This window comes from Myotis davidii, unplaced genomic scaffold (assembly GCF_000327345.1).
Source record: "Myotis davidii unplaced genomic scaffold, ASM32734v1 scaffold1187, whole genome shotgun sequence".
Classification (NCBI taxonomy): Eukaryota; Metazoa; Chordata; class Mammalia; order Chiroptera; family Vespertilionidae; genus Myotis; species Myotis davidii.
Genome location: NW_006299714.1, coordinates 1,450,667 through 1,463,256, shown reverse-complemented (window position 1 = coordinate 1,463,256; position 12,590 = coordinate 1,450,667). Strand labels below are relative to the sequence as shown.

The following is a 12,590-nucleotide window of genomic DNA, read 5'->3' as shown; positions in this document are numbered from 1 at the left end:
TGAGGGGCTGAGGGCTGTTTTCAGACTGGCCACATCCCCTTTAATGGGGGGTCCCCACTGGGGTGCCTGGCCAGTCTGGGTGAGGGGCTGAGGGCCGTTTTCAGGCTGACCAAGCCCCCCCACCCCCTGGCGATGGAAGCTCCCAGACTTTCCTTTTTTCCTTTTTATTTTTTTTATTCTGGGATTTATTTACCTTCTATTATTGAAACTTTGTTGCTTTGAGTGCAGCTCAGAGCCAGCCGTGGCAGCTGGGAAGCTTGCCTTCCTCCATCATTGGGGCAACCAAGCCTCCTGCTTGCTCCAGCTCTGTGGCTTCCAGCCGCCATCTTGGTTGGGTTAATTTGCATATAGTTGCTCTGATTGGCTGGTGGGCATGGCTTAAGGCATAGTGAAGGTACGGTCAATTTGCATGTTTGACTTTTATTAGTGTATATATACTTTTCACATTTAACATCTCTGAAAAAGATGCATCTTATAATTGATGACTTGCTAAAGTAGTAATTGGAAGTGTTCTCTCTTAAAGGTAGGTATATGAAATAATGGTGTATTTAAAATCAATAATCACAGATTAGATTGTCATCTCAGATTACATGGAATACAGAGCATATATAAATGCATCTGTGAAGTTCTAACTATATTTAGGAAGATTTATCATGGCTCTTTCCTATTACTATTCTGTCAAAGGAAAACACCCTAGCTACCAAAATGAATCACAATCTTTATTCCATTCTCTGAAAGGACATTAATATATTACCCAAATTTACTTCTTAAAGTTATATTTCTCAATTCTGTGCTTTCAAGCCTTTTTCTTAACCCCTCACTATTCTCCCTTTCCCCCCAGATGTCCTCATTTCTCCTTTCTTTGGTCTTGATCATTTTTCTTGAAATTATTACCCTTGAAAGTGAAAATGGCCTTTTCTGATGCAGTTCCTTTCATTATTGCAAAGGTCCATAGACCTAGCACTCAAAGAGAATTTTTATTAGAGACCTAGAGGCCTGATGAGATGGAAAGAGAGAGATGGAACGGGCAAATAAAATTTCTTTAGCAGGTAAGGGGAAAAGGGAAACGTATTAATTATAATTTTTCCTGACAAAAATACACAGATAGAGTTATAGATATGAAAAATACACAGATAGAGCTCTAGGTATAAAAAAATACTTACTTGGTGTTGCTTATCACTTTGAAGTAGAAAAATAAAAGAAACAAAAAAACTCTAGTTGTACAAAAGGTTTACATTTCCTTTAATTCTTGCTCTTATACTTGGCTTGTGATTAGGAAACATAAGTTAACAAACATGTATCCTTTACTTGATATGTACTTCCTTCTGTATAGGGAACATAGGAGAGTAGGTGATAGCCTAACTTACCCACACTTGATCAGAACCTACCAGCGCTCCCTGGGAGCCTCTGACAGATGCTGCTTTCACAGACACGAGGTTTTGAGGAGTTAAGCATTGCACTCAACTCTGACCTTTTCCTAGGTGCTTTCTCAGAGTCCTAGCTTTTGATACAAAATGTGACATAAGGTCCCAAATGCTAACAGTCTTTCATTCACGTAATATGAATGCCTGATAGCAGTTCCTTCCAGGAGATGGGTCTTGATGAGGGCAGGAGTACCCTCGGGAAAGAAAGATGAGGTAGGAAGGGCAGACCAAGAGGAAGCAAACAGCCAAACCTACTACTTTGCCCTTTGAATTCTGGTCACTCCTGATCTGTATTACGGAGAGTTCACTATAAAATGTGGCTGGTGACTGCATTAGGACTTCATTCTTTAAAAACGGAAATCACATGGATTCCAAACCAAATTTTAGATTGAACAGAAAGTAGCAGAATGTTCCCCCACATCTGTTCCTCAGATTATAGTCATCTTACAGAAAAGTCTCCAGACACCCTCTTCCCATCCCCATTCTTCACCTCTGTTTTCTTCAGATATTTTACTTAGGGAAGAAACAAGAGTGGGAATGAGAGAAAGAGAGAGGGAGACTTAATGTAGATAAATATCAGACAAATTGGAGCCAAGATATAATTCAAGCAAAAAGAGAGGCAGCGGGTGTAGGATAATTGCTCGGTACACAAAAGCACATTCAGAGATAATAAACTTTAAATATTCTTTAATGTCAAACAGCATTTTCCCCAGGCCTTTTTATCCTGCTGAGCAGCAAACGGTTGGCCACAAGCCCTGGTGACACTATTTCTAAGCCCAAAAGCAGGTAGGAGAGACAAAGAAAGAAAAAAATACCAAACACAAGGTTGGTGCTAGATACATTTCACCAGCAAAGTTTTTCTTATAATATCGTTATAAGTTTTGCAATAGCTACTGAAGTTTAGTAGGATTTTATTATCTATGGTGTTTATATAAGAAAAGAAAGTGGGGCATTGTTCATTCAGAGAACTAATTAGTGTAAATCTCCATTTCCTACCTGATATCTGGGAGAGCTGAGAAAGCACCCAAAACAAGGGCTGTGAAGATTCATTAAGAGAGCCATACAGCATAGGGAATACAGTCAATAATATAATAACATTGTTCAGTGACAGATGGTTACTAGCTTTATCATGGTGGTCACTTTGTAAGGTATATAAATGTCAATGCACTATGTTGAATATCTGAAACTAATACTTATTATATGTCAACTATATTTTAATTTTCAAAATTTAAGTAAAAATAAAGTTTTTTAGTTGTTGGATGATGTAGATAAACAGAGTTAAGCAAGCCTCAGATAAGAAAATGTCTCCTCAAGTTTCAACTGACCTACATATTTTAATCAGCCCCGCAAGAGAAAACGATAATTAATTGTGAGATGCAGCAGACCGAAACATATTTAGGTAAACTCTTAACAAACCGGAATAAGAAAGTGAAATAATAAAACAATGATCAACAAAAAGGAAGAAATAAAACCATCCATAATCCCCACCCCACAATTATAAACACTATAAACTTTTTCTGGATGGATCTGTCCACTTCTCCAATCCACAACTTACTATGGAGTTTTGTGTCATATTTTTGTAGTTAACTTCTCATTTAAAACTGGCCATCTGACCTGAAAGTCATCTCCTTCTCTGCTTGTCACCCCAAATCTGTTCCTTTATTTTTTTCTGCCACTGATGGTAAGACCATTGATTGTCCTTGTCTTCACCTCTCTTCCCCTTCCTTAGCTCCTCCTAGTCATTGATCCCAATATGGATCAATAGAGGACATATTATTATTATAAGGGAGACAGCCTTCCCCCAAGAGCCAGACCACTGTCCTTGTTGGTGATCTGAACTCCTGAAGTTGAAGGCACAGAAGGTCCCTACGGAAAAGCTGCCTGCCCTCCACCCCCAGACTCTGCCTGTGCACCAGCAACAGATCCTCAAACAAATGTTGCTACCTCCTTCTAGACTGATGGGACCCCTAGAATCCCTTCAACCAGACTCCACCCCAAAAGCTTTTCATAGCCACACCTGTAATAGCATCACCACTAGTCCTACATTGGAATAACCCAATTGAATACAGTCATGTAGCCCCTCAACTTGTAAAATGATGAAGTGGAACCTTAAACCAGAATGGCTAAGGCAGAGATTTTGGGAATGGTGCCCTATTCCACATCATCACAGAAAAAGCCAACAGCATTTAAAATGGTTTTAGCCTTTGAATGTGGTGGGGCAGAGCTAGAATGAGAAGAGGTTATAAAACAGAAGGTGTGGTTATTTTTCTGTGGCTCTGGTGTCAACAGGGCTTTGTATGCCCGGAAGATGCGTGTGTTCCATTGGCCTGGTTTTTATTCAGAAAGACAAAAAAAGGAAGGACCTGTGTGGGTGGCAAACTGACCTTGGTAGTCTGAACATGGGAGAAAACCTAGAATTGTAATGAAGGATCAAGGACAGCAGTGTGACCTTGGGCAAGTCATAGGACTTTCCTAAGCCTCCAAGACCTCAGTTATAAAGCAGGACGACTATAATATTACCCATGTCTTATATTCAGAGTAAGCATTAAATACCAGAGCTTAACCCATAGTCAGGACAGTGTTCAGTGATATTATTAATGTTAATTAATGCAAGTGACAGTTTGAAGCAAAGGTTGGATATTCCCTTATCTGAAACACTTTTGCTTCTTAAAGAGAGTAGTGTTAGAGAACTTGGCATCCTTTTCAATTCTATGGCTCTCTGATTGCCTGGGATATTTTTTGTATGTTAACAACCATAGTGACCTTTACTGGAGCCTTGGTGAGTCAGGCAGTGGCCTAGATCCCTTACACATGTTATTTTTCATTTGAGCCCACCCCCTATGGAGGGTGCATGATTAGCCCCATTTTACAGATAAGGAAATAGAAGCTCAAGAGAGCAGATAAAGTGCTAGAGGCTATACTTCTAGAAAGTGGCGGAGGTTGAATCTTAACCTGATTTCTTTAAACCTCAAAGCCTGTGCTCTTTCCAATATGCTGCTCTTCCGTATAGAAACATGAAATGAGTCGTTCATCCTCAGGTGATTTTACAGAAATGGGGGGTCTTTCTTCCCATTGGTCTACTCTCCTTTGTTGAGTTCCTCTCAGGACCAATAACAATATGAAAATGGCATACATTTACAAATGGGTTGACTGGGGAGGGGTTGCTAGTGATGGCCGAGGACCATCTAATGCACTCAGTAGTCTCAGGGAGTCCTACAACAGGCTTGTGGATGGTGAAATGTAAGTAACCATTCTAATACAGTGGGTTTGACATGGACCAATACCGTTTTAAAACTCTTGCAAAAATGAAGGAACAGGGATCTTCAGGGTTATTACCTTTCAATAGAGAAAGAGTAATAGTTGAACTCACATTTAAGGCTGGCTCTACTGTCTATAGCCACTGCTTCCTAGGCCGTAGAAGCTGGGGATAGATGATCAAGGCCAGGGGTAGCAATGACAATGGATAATATCTTTAAGTCTCCATTAATTTTAGTCACTGCAAGCTGCAGTGTCCTTTCTTTTAGCATGGTCTCAAATGCCCCAGTGTGCCCCTCGAGAGCCCATTATCTTGGTTTACTGTAGACTTTAAAGGCACATTTTACCAGACCACCTGCCAGCCCGATTGGTGAGCCACCAGTTCTGCCAATAAAGATCCTTCAGTATCACAGCTGTGGCTCCTACTGCCATGGGACTGCCGCTCCCTCAGAGCTAGGACTCCCAGGCCAAGCGTATGTGTGTTTATATTGGGCTCTCCAATGTGTGGTTGCCTGTTTTCTTTTAATCCACCCTTGAGGCAATTAGGACAAGTTTACTTAAGACAGGTTTGGATTATATTTGAGTAGCCCAGCCCAGATCATAACCAAAACTGTACTTCCAAGCTGACCATAAGAGAGTGTCCTGGGGGAGAGCTGTGATACCTCAGAGCAGGTGCCTGCCCCACTCAGAATCTTCCTTCTGGAGTGCCATCTCAAAGTGTGTCTGGCTTTCTTTTGATGAGCTAAGCAGGGTCCTTCTGAGGAGCCAAGAACTGATCACTCATTTCTTATGGATGAATGGCTAAAAAATCAGTGTGCATCTTTATGTATATCTTTTACATCTTCATGTAAAACCACTGGAATTGCTCCTTACCAATAAAACTACTGACTAATGTATTAAAAGTTTGGTATAGAAATTACCCAGTGGGTTTATTTTCCCTCTAGAACAGAATCATCGGCAAAATAATAAAAAGGCCATTTCCTTCATCTCCCCCACAGAATTGGTCTTTGTGTTTCCTGTTCTGGGATTCCTGGCTTTAGGCAGTGGCCAACAGCCTTTTTGAATTTTAGGACGTATATAGAGTTGGGTCAACTTAATGATACCACTCCCATCCTGGGCTTGGTTTGGTCAGGCAAAGGGTCCCAGACTCAAGTGCCTTCTGGGGCTTTGTGAGTGATGTAGATGAACGCTGTGTTTAAGGCATAATAAGAACCTGAAGTTTACATGTCCCTTTTAAAAGAAATCTGCAACTGCCACCCACTTTTAGCCCATTATTGCTATATTGGAATATATGTCCTGTGTTGCCAAGTCATCAAATTAAAATAGAAACCTGGAAAAAGGATGCTATAGAAGATATTTTCATTTTTAAATGTTGGTAAGTAATGTGCTTTTTCATAAGCATTTTGTGAGCCAACACTTTCTGGACCAAATAAGATACATCTGTGAGCCAGACATGGCTTAGAAAATTTGGGACTCAGTCCTAGTCAATGTTTCCCAAGGTATGGTCCAAGGACCACCTGCATCAGTGTCATTTTTTAAATGGAGAGTTACAGACCAACTCCAAACCTGCTTAATCAGACTCTCCAGAAGTAAGATCCAGGGATTAGTCAACATTGTTAGTGGAAATGGCTGGGGAGGGTGGCCCAACATCAAAGCATTGAATTTTCTGGAAGTGGGAGGTCTGAGAGACAGACATGTTCCCATATCACAATTACATATCACAAGAGCTCTCTGGCCTCCATTTTAGGAATTCCTCCTCCTCTTCTTTTCCCTCCTCATTATCATCATCTTGAGCATTTGACCATTTGACAGATATTTATTGAACTACTACTATGTGCCAGGCTCTGTTCTAGGCACTGGGGAATGCAGCACTGAACAAAAAACAGTATAACCCCCGCTCTCATGCAGCCTAATTCTAGTAAGGAGAGAATAAAGAAGGCAATAAGGCAAATCTAGGAGGTGAGATGGTAATAAGTGCTAAGGAGAAAAATAAAGCATAAAGGAAAGATAGGAACTGTGTGTGGAGAGAGTATTGAGAGAAGGGGGTTGCAATTTTAGACAATTTTCAGAGAAGGCCTTGAGCCAAGATCTGAAGGAGAGTAGGGAAGAGCCATGTGGAAATTGGGGGGAGGGGGGGGAAGGGAGGAGAGGGAATTGCAAGCAGAAGGGCTCTCAGACATTTGCAGCGTGGTGAGTTCGGGGAACAACATGGAGAACAGAGTGGCTGAGATGAACAAAAGGAGGGTAACAGGAGATGAGGCTAAAGGGAAGGGGGTCAGACTAGGTAGGACTTTATGGGCCAGAAAAGGACTTCGGTCCTTTTGTTCTCAAAGATGCCATGGAGGGTTTTGAGCCGAGAAAGGCAGGATCTCTGTGGCTTCTTAGAGGGGGTGAGGAAAGATCATTTTGGAAGACATTCCAATAATCAGGTAGTTTTGACTGTGAGGATAGTGGTGGAGGTGGTGAAAAGTGAATTCTGGATGTGTTTTGAATGAAGGGCTAACATGACTTGCCAATGAATCAGATGTAAACTGAGAGAAAAAGGGTTCCAGAAGGACATCAAGGTTTGGGACCTGAACAACTATAAGAATGGAGTTTATTTTTAGTGAGATGAGTTTCAGTTCAAGTCCAGAAGTAGTATGCTGGCAGAATTCCTTCTTGCTCAGGGGAGGTCAGTCTTTATTTTCTTAAAGCCTTCAACTGATTGGATGAGGCCCACCCACATTATGGAGGATAATCTGCTTTACTCAGTCCACCAATTTAAATGTGAATCTCATCTAAAATTACCTGCACAGAAAGGTATAATAATGTTTGACCAAATATTGGGGCACTGTGGCCCAGCCAAGCTGACACATGAAATTAACCATCACGTCATCATCACCATAATAACCCTAGTTTCAATTTACTGGGTGTCTACTATGTTATGCATGATAAATGAGCCTTTGCTGTTTGTCATTAAACTACCCCCCCAAGACACCACAAGCTAGATACTATGTATAGGTAACAAAACTGAGGCTTTCAGAAAGTAAGTAATTTGGTCCATGGTCACATGGTCAAGAGACAATCCCACATCCCACTTCAGGATCTATAACCTTCCCCTCTATATCACACTGCCTCCCAATCCACACACTCCTACCTCCCCAGACATGCTATTTTGAAGATCTACGCCATGTCACATGCTGCTCCTTCTGCCTGAAAAACGCACTCTCTCCTTCATCTGAATAAGCTTTACCCCTTCGTCAGGACTCAGTTCAAGGTCACCCTCTCTAGGAAGCCTTCCTTGATTCCTTCTCCCGCCTGGATTTTAGAAGCTCTTCTTCTATGCTCTCATAAGCAGTGGACTTTACACCTGTTTACAAAAGGAATCATCAAACTACAGTTGCTGGTTTGCTGACCTTTCTTCTTCATTAGCCTATAAACTTCTTTTTTGTTACTTCACCCGAGGATATTTTTTCCATTAATTTTTTTTAGAGAGAGTGAAAGGGAAGGAGGGAATGGGAGAGAAAGAGAGAGAGAGAGAGAAATAGATGTGAGAGAGACACATCGAGTGGTTGCCTCCTGCACACACCCCAACCGGGGTTGGGGATCGATCCTGCAACCCAGGTATGTGCCCTTGACCAGAAGTCAAACCCAGGACACTTAGGGACACAGGCCAATGCTCTAACCACTGAGTCAGGGCTAGCCTATAACTTATTGGTGGAGGGGAACACATTTTGTTCATCATTATACTAGTATCTGCAGATCCTCAGCACTTGGTAAGTGCCCCATAAATGTTTGTTTAATGAGAAATGAACAAATGTGTAAAGGGAAGACAGCAGGGGGGCTGAGAAGGAGCATTAAGAGAGGTAAGGGGCAACCAAGAGAGGACAGAATCACAACATGGGCAGAGATGTGTGGTGAATGGTGCTAAATACTGATGGACTGAAAACTAAAAAGAGGCTATTGGATTCACTAGGGGAAAATTCAACGAATGCCATAGAATATAAGTGGCTTGGTGGTTTGGAAGAAACATTTATTTGTAGAAATTTTAATGATGCTAGCTGGACTAGCTGAGACAGCTTCACCAAAATTTTGCGATCTGATCTGGGATTATAGAAGGGGTAGAATTTGAATAGGCCTTTGTTGAGTGGGGAGAGATGGGACAGAGGACAAGGGTGGGGCGTGGGGCTTGTAATGAAATGAAGGGTAGAAAAGGATCACATCTTTTTTAAAATATATATTTATTGATTTCAGAGAGGAAGGGAGAGGGAGAGAGATAGAAACATCAATGATGAGAGAATCATTCATTGGCTGCCTCCTGCATGCCCCACACTGGGGATTGAGCCCGCAACCTGGGCATGTGCCCTTGACCAAAATCGAACCCAGGAGCCTTCAGTCCACAGGCTGACACTTTATCCACTGAGCCAAACCAGTCAGGGCAGAATCACATCTTTAAAGTAGGAAGGCTGTTGTGTGATCCGGGTGTGGAAGCAAACAATGCATCTCAAAACATTTCTCCCCTCTTCCCAGGAAGGGTTCTTCGCCTCCCTGACAGCTCTCCTCCCATCAACAAATAGGGAGGCATGAATCTCAACGCTCTAATATTCAAATCACCGTGGTGTATAATTTCCGTGTCAATTCCTTTGATGAAATGTGTAGTAAGAACAGTAATGAGTTTAGACATATTTCAAATGATGCAAATATCAAATCAGATAACAGCTCATCTATTTTGCTCCTGTGATTTCCTAGCCAATGCAAATGTGACCCAGACTGTAAACATTTTTTTCTCTGCTTACTTTGACATGTCAGAATAACTTTGCAATGGATAACAAATGGCCATTTCTCATTGAGAAATAAAATTACATGACACACTACCCGTTGAGGCTGGCTAACCATTTCTCATTCCTAAGCTTCCTTTAAATATAAATGAGTCATCACTTGATATTATAATTCTAAAGAAATATGCTGCCTTAAATATATGCTCCAGCTTTTAGCTAGACCACTGTATTACTTTAATACTCTCTAGCATAAGCTATTTGGGCCAACTTCTTTTCAAAAGAAGAGCAGTGAAAGAGATTGGAGACCTGTGCACCTTCTACCAAATTATAGGGCAGGGTTCAATCAATTCACAGTGCTAAGTGGGGTCATTTTTGCAGTACTAACAGAAACCACAGCTTTTTTTTTTTTTTAGACCTGGCATTTCCATAGTAACTGTACAAGATCCCAACAACATGCAGATCATAGCAAATACTGGAGTAGGATTCCTTTCATTTTTATCAGATGGCGGCAAAGAATTTTTTTGTTTGTTTGTTTGGGGGCTTTATCTTCTATATGTAATTGTCAGTGCTGCAAATATGTAATGCAAAGCTTGAGTTCAGTATGCAAAATAATGTCTAATCTGCTAGATGTTGTAGCTTTAATAGCTAGAACCCAGCAGACCTTTGAGAAGAGAGCTGATTCCTACGTTTTCAACTCTTCCAGCCTGTTGGTCACTTAAGAAAAGAAAACGTTAGACTGGGCTTCTCTTGTAGATAAATGGGCCACAGGGGCTCACAAAGGAATTTTTATCATTCACAGTTGACTTAATGAAAATTAGCACTTCTGCCAGAGTGCCCTTGTTTTCTGGGGTGTCTATCTCTCAGTCTGTTAGGAAATGTAGCTGGTGCCTGGTTTGCTAAGCTTGCAGATGGATGCCTCTGGGCAAAATTGTTTTCTTCAGGTGTGATGAGAAATTTTAAATGCAATTCACATTTCACATTCAACTATGACATGACAAACCATTTAAAGGTCGTTTCTAATAAGCCAGTGACTTACAAAAAAAAAAACATGGCTTACAATCACCTCCTTTCTAAAACCTAAAATGATGGGAAAAGATACAGCTGCTTCTCATTATTTTCACTGTCTTCAGTTGAGGGCTTGAGAGCCCAGAAACCCCTGTTTTAGGGGTTCAACATTGTTAGTTTTTTGGCTTTACTTTTATTCCCACACCTGTGCTCCCAGAACCTGAAGGGTAAAGTGCTGTCCAAGTGGCGTCAGCAATAGGGAGACGCACAGGCGGCTCTTGCCGATGTGAAATTAGCTGGGGATATGCAAAGGTTGGTTACCATGGGCCAAAAGTTAAACAGTACCCATTACCTATGGACTCTCCTGCCAAATCAAGTCCCAATTCAACTGCATCTTAACCTGAATATTGTAGAGGGGGAAAGGTGTGGATTTGAATGAACAGAAAGTCTTGAGTTTAAATCTCACCTCACGCTTTCATTTTATTGAGATGGTACTGAATTTTTACATGAAATATGCTTATATTGAACATACACCGAATTTTTATCTTGCCCAGCCTTTTTTCTCACAGCTTTAAAATCCTTTCCCATCAGGTGCTGGAAGGATTGAATGCCATCACACGTTGGAGGCCCGAGGCACCTGGAATGTGCCTCCCACATTAGATGCTTGCTAAACAACGAGACCCACCTGCACCTCTAAAGTCGCTCGGGCATCTGGAATTGCTTACTAAGGAAGAGGAAGCCACAGCTCCATGGCAACATCTAATCAAGGCATTTATAGACTCTCAGTTGGAAAACAGTTCAGATACATCCCAGTCCTTCCTGGTGAGTGATTTGCCTCTACATCATCTGCCAATTCCTACTCATTTCAGCCTCTCAGGTATGAACATTCCAAATAACGAGGAACTGACACTTCACCAATCAGCCATTTAATTGTGAAAAATGAAAAAGGGGGAAATCAGCCACTTTGTCTTTGAGGATCAACATGTATGTACTCAGCACTAGACAGATACTGTGATTACTCATATGACTACTCTGTAAAGAGGTATTATCCCCAATTTTAGGAACTGGGAAACAGGTTCAGAGGAGAAATACTTTCACATGCTCCCACAGATTTATTTAAGACAGCAGTGATCTTCAAAAGTGATACACTCGCTCTGAAATGTCAGAGACTGGTCAAGTTTCTTACCACTTGCACAATTCCTACATGTCTATGTTCTTACTGCAGATGAAGAGGCATGCGCCTCATCTTTTCATAACTCAGGCCTTCTCTCTGAGTATAACAATTTTCTTCGTCCTACCATATGATTAGGTCAGAAGCCCAGATATGCATTCCCAGAATTCAGAGCTGTGCTTTCTATAGATTCTGAAATGAGACCTAATTCCATTTCATTCTCAAATAATCTGCTGCTACTTGGGAGATAATCACAAGCCAGGAAAGCAGAGGTGATGTTCTTTCTCACTTGCTCGGTATCCCCAGTGTCTGAGATCAGTAAATAATTATTGATTAATCAAGCCTAATAAATTCAGAGAAGTATTTAAGTCCCATTGTGATTTACGGTAATCTTCTCTTGAATTTTTAATCATGCCACAGTGCCTCTTTTTCTAAAAAAAAGGGGGGGAGGTGGGGGGAGATGGGATACTTGGAACAAGGGAGTTGAGTTTTCGGCTTTATTTAGGAAAGAAATTACCTGCCCTCAGTTTATCCTCATTTGATAAACTGACTCATAGCCAATGGATTCTCATATTGTTATTCGGATTCCACCAGTGTTTCCATGCAGTTAACAGAATCATTTAGCACTCGGCCCTCCATTCAACTGAGCTTCCTGGCCTATAAAGAACCAGTCATTATTTTTAAATTTTGCTAAGAGGATACATCTTATGGTAAATGTTTTTATCACAGAATAATAAATACTGGCAGAAGAAAGCTTTTGGAGGTGATGTATGGGTTTATGGCATAGATTGTGCCGATGGTTTCAAGAATGTACATTTATCTCCAAACTCATCAAACTGTATACTTTAATTATGCACAGGTTTTGGTATGTAAGAAAGATTTTGCCAAAAGTGAAAAAGAGGAATCACTTATTAGCTATTATTTCCGATAATGAAAGATTTTTCCATTATGGTCAGGATCTGAGGAGACAAATTTTAC

The 12,590-nt window shown here is 41.0% G+C and overlaps 1 long non-coding RNA gene across 3 annotated transcripts in view; it reads left to right on the top strand.

The window, feature by feature from the left end:
* LOC102753186 overlaps nucleotides 1–12,590 on the top strand; it is a 302,451-nt gene that overhangs the window by 228,451 nt on the left and 61,410 nt on the right. For all 3 annotated transcript variants that reach the window (XR_001515898.1, XR_436293.2, XR_001515899.1), the window contains one exon: nucleotides 11,033–11,318. This is a non-coding gene — a long non-coding RNA (uncharacterized LOC102753186). The remainder of the gene's footprint in view (nucleotides 1–11,032; nucleotides 11,319–12,590) is intronic.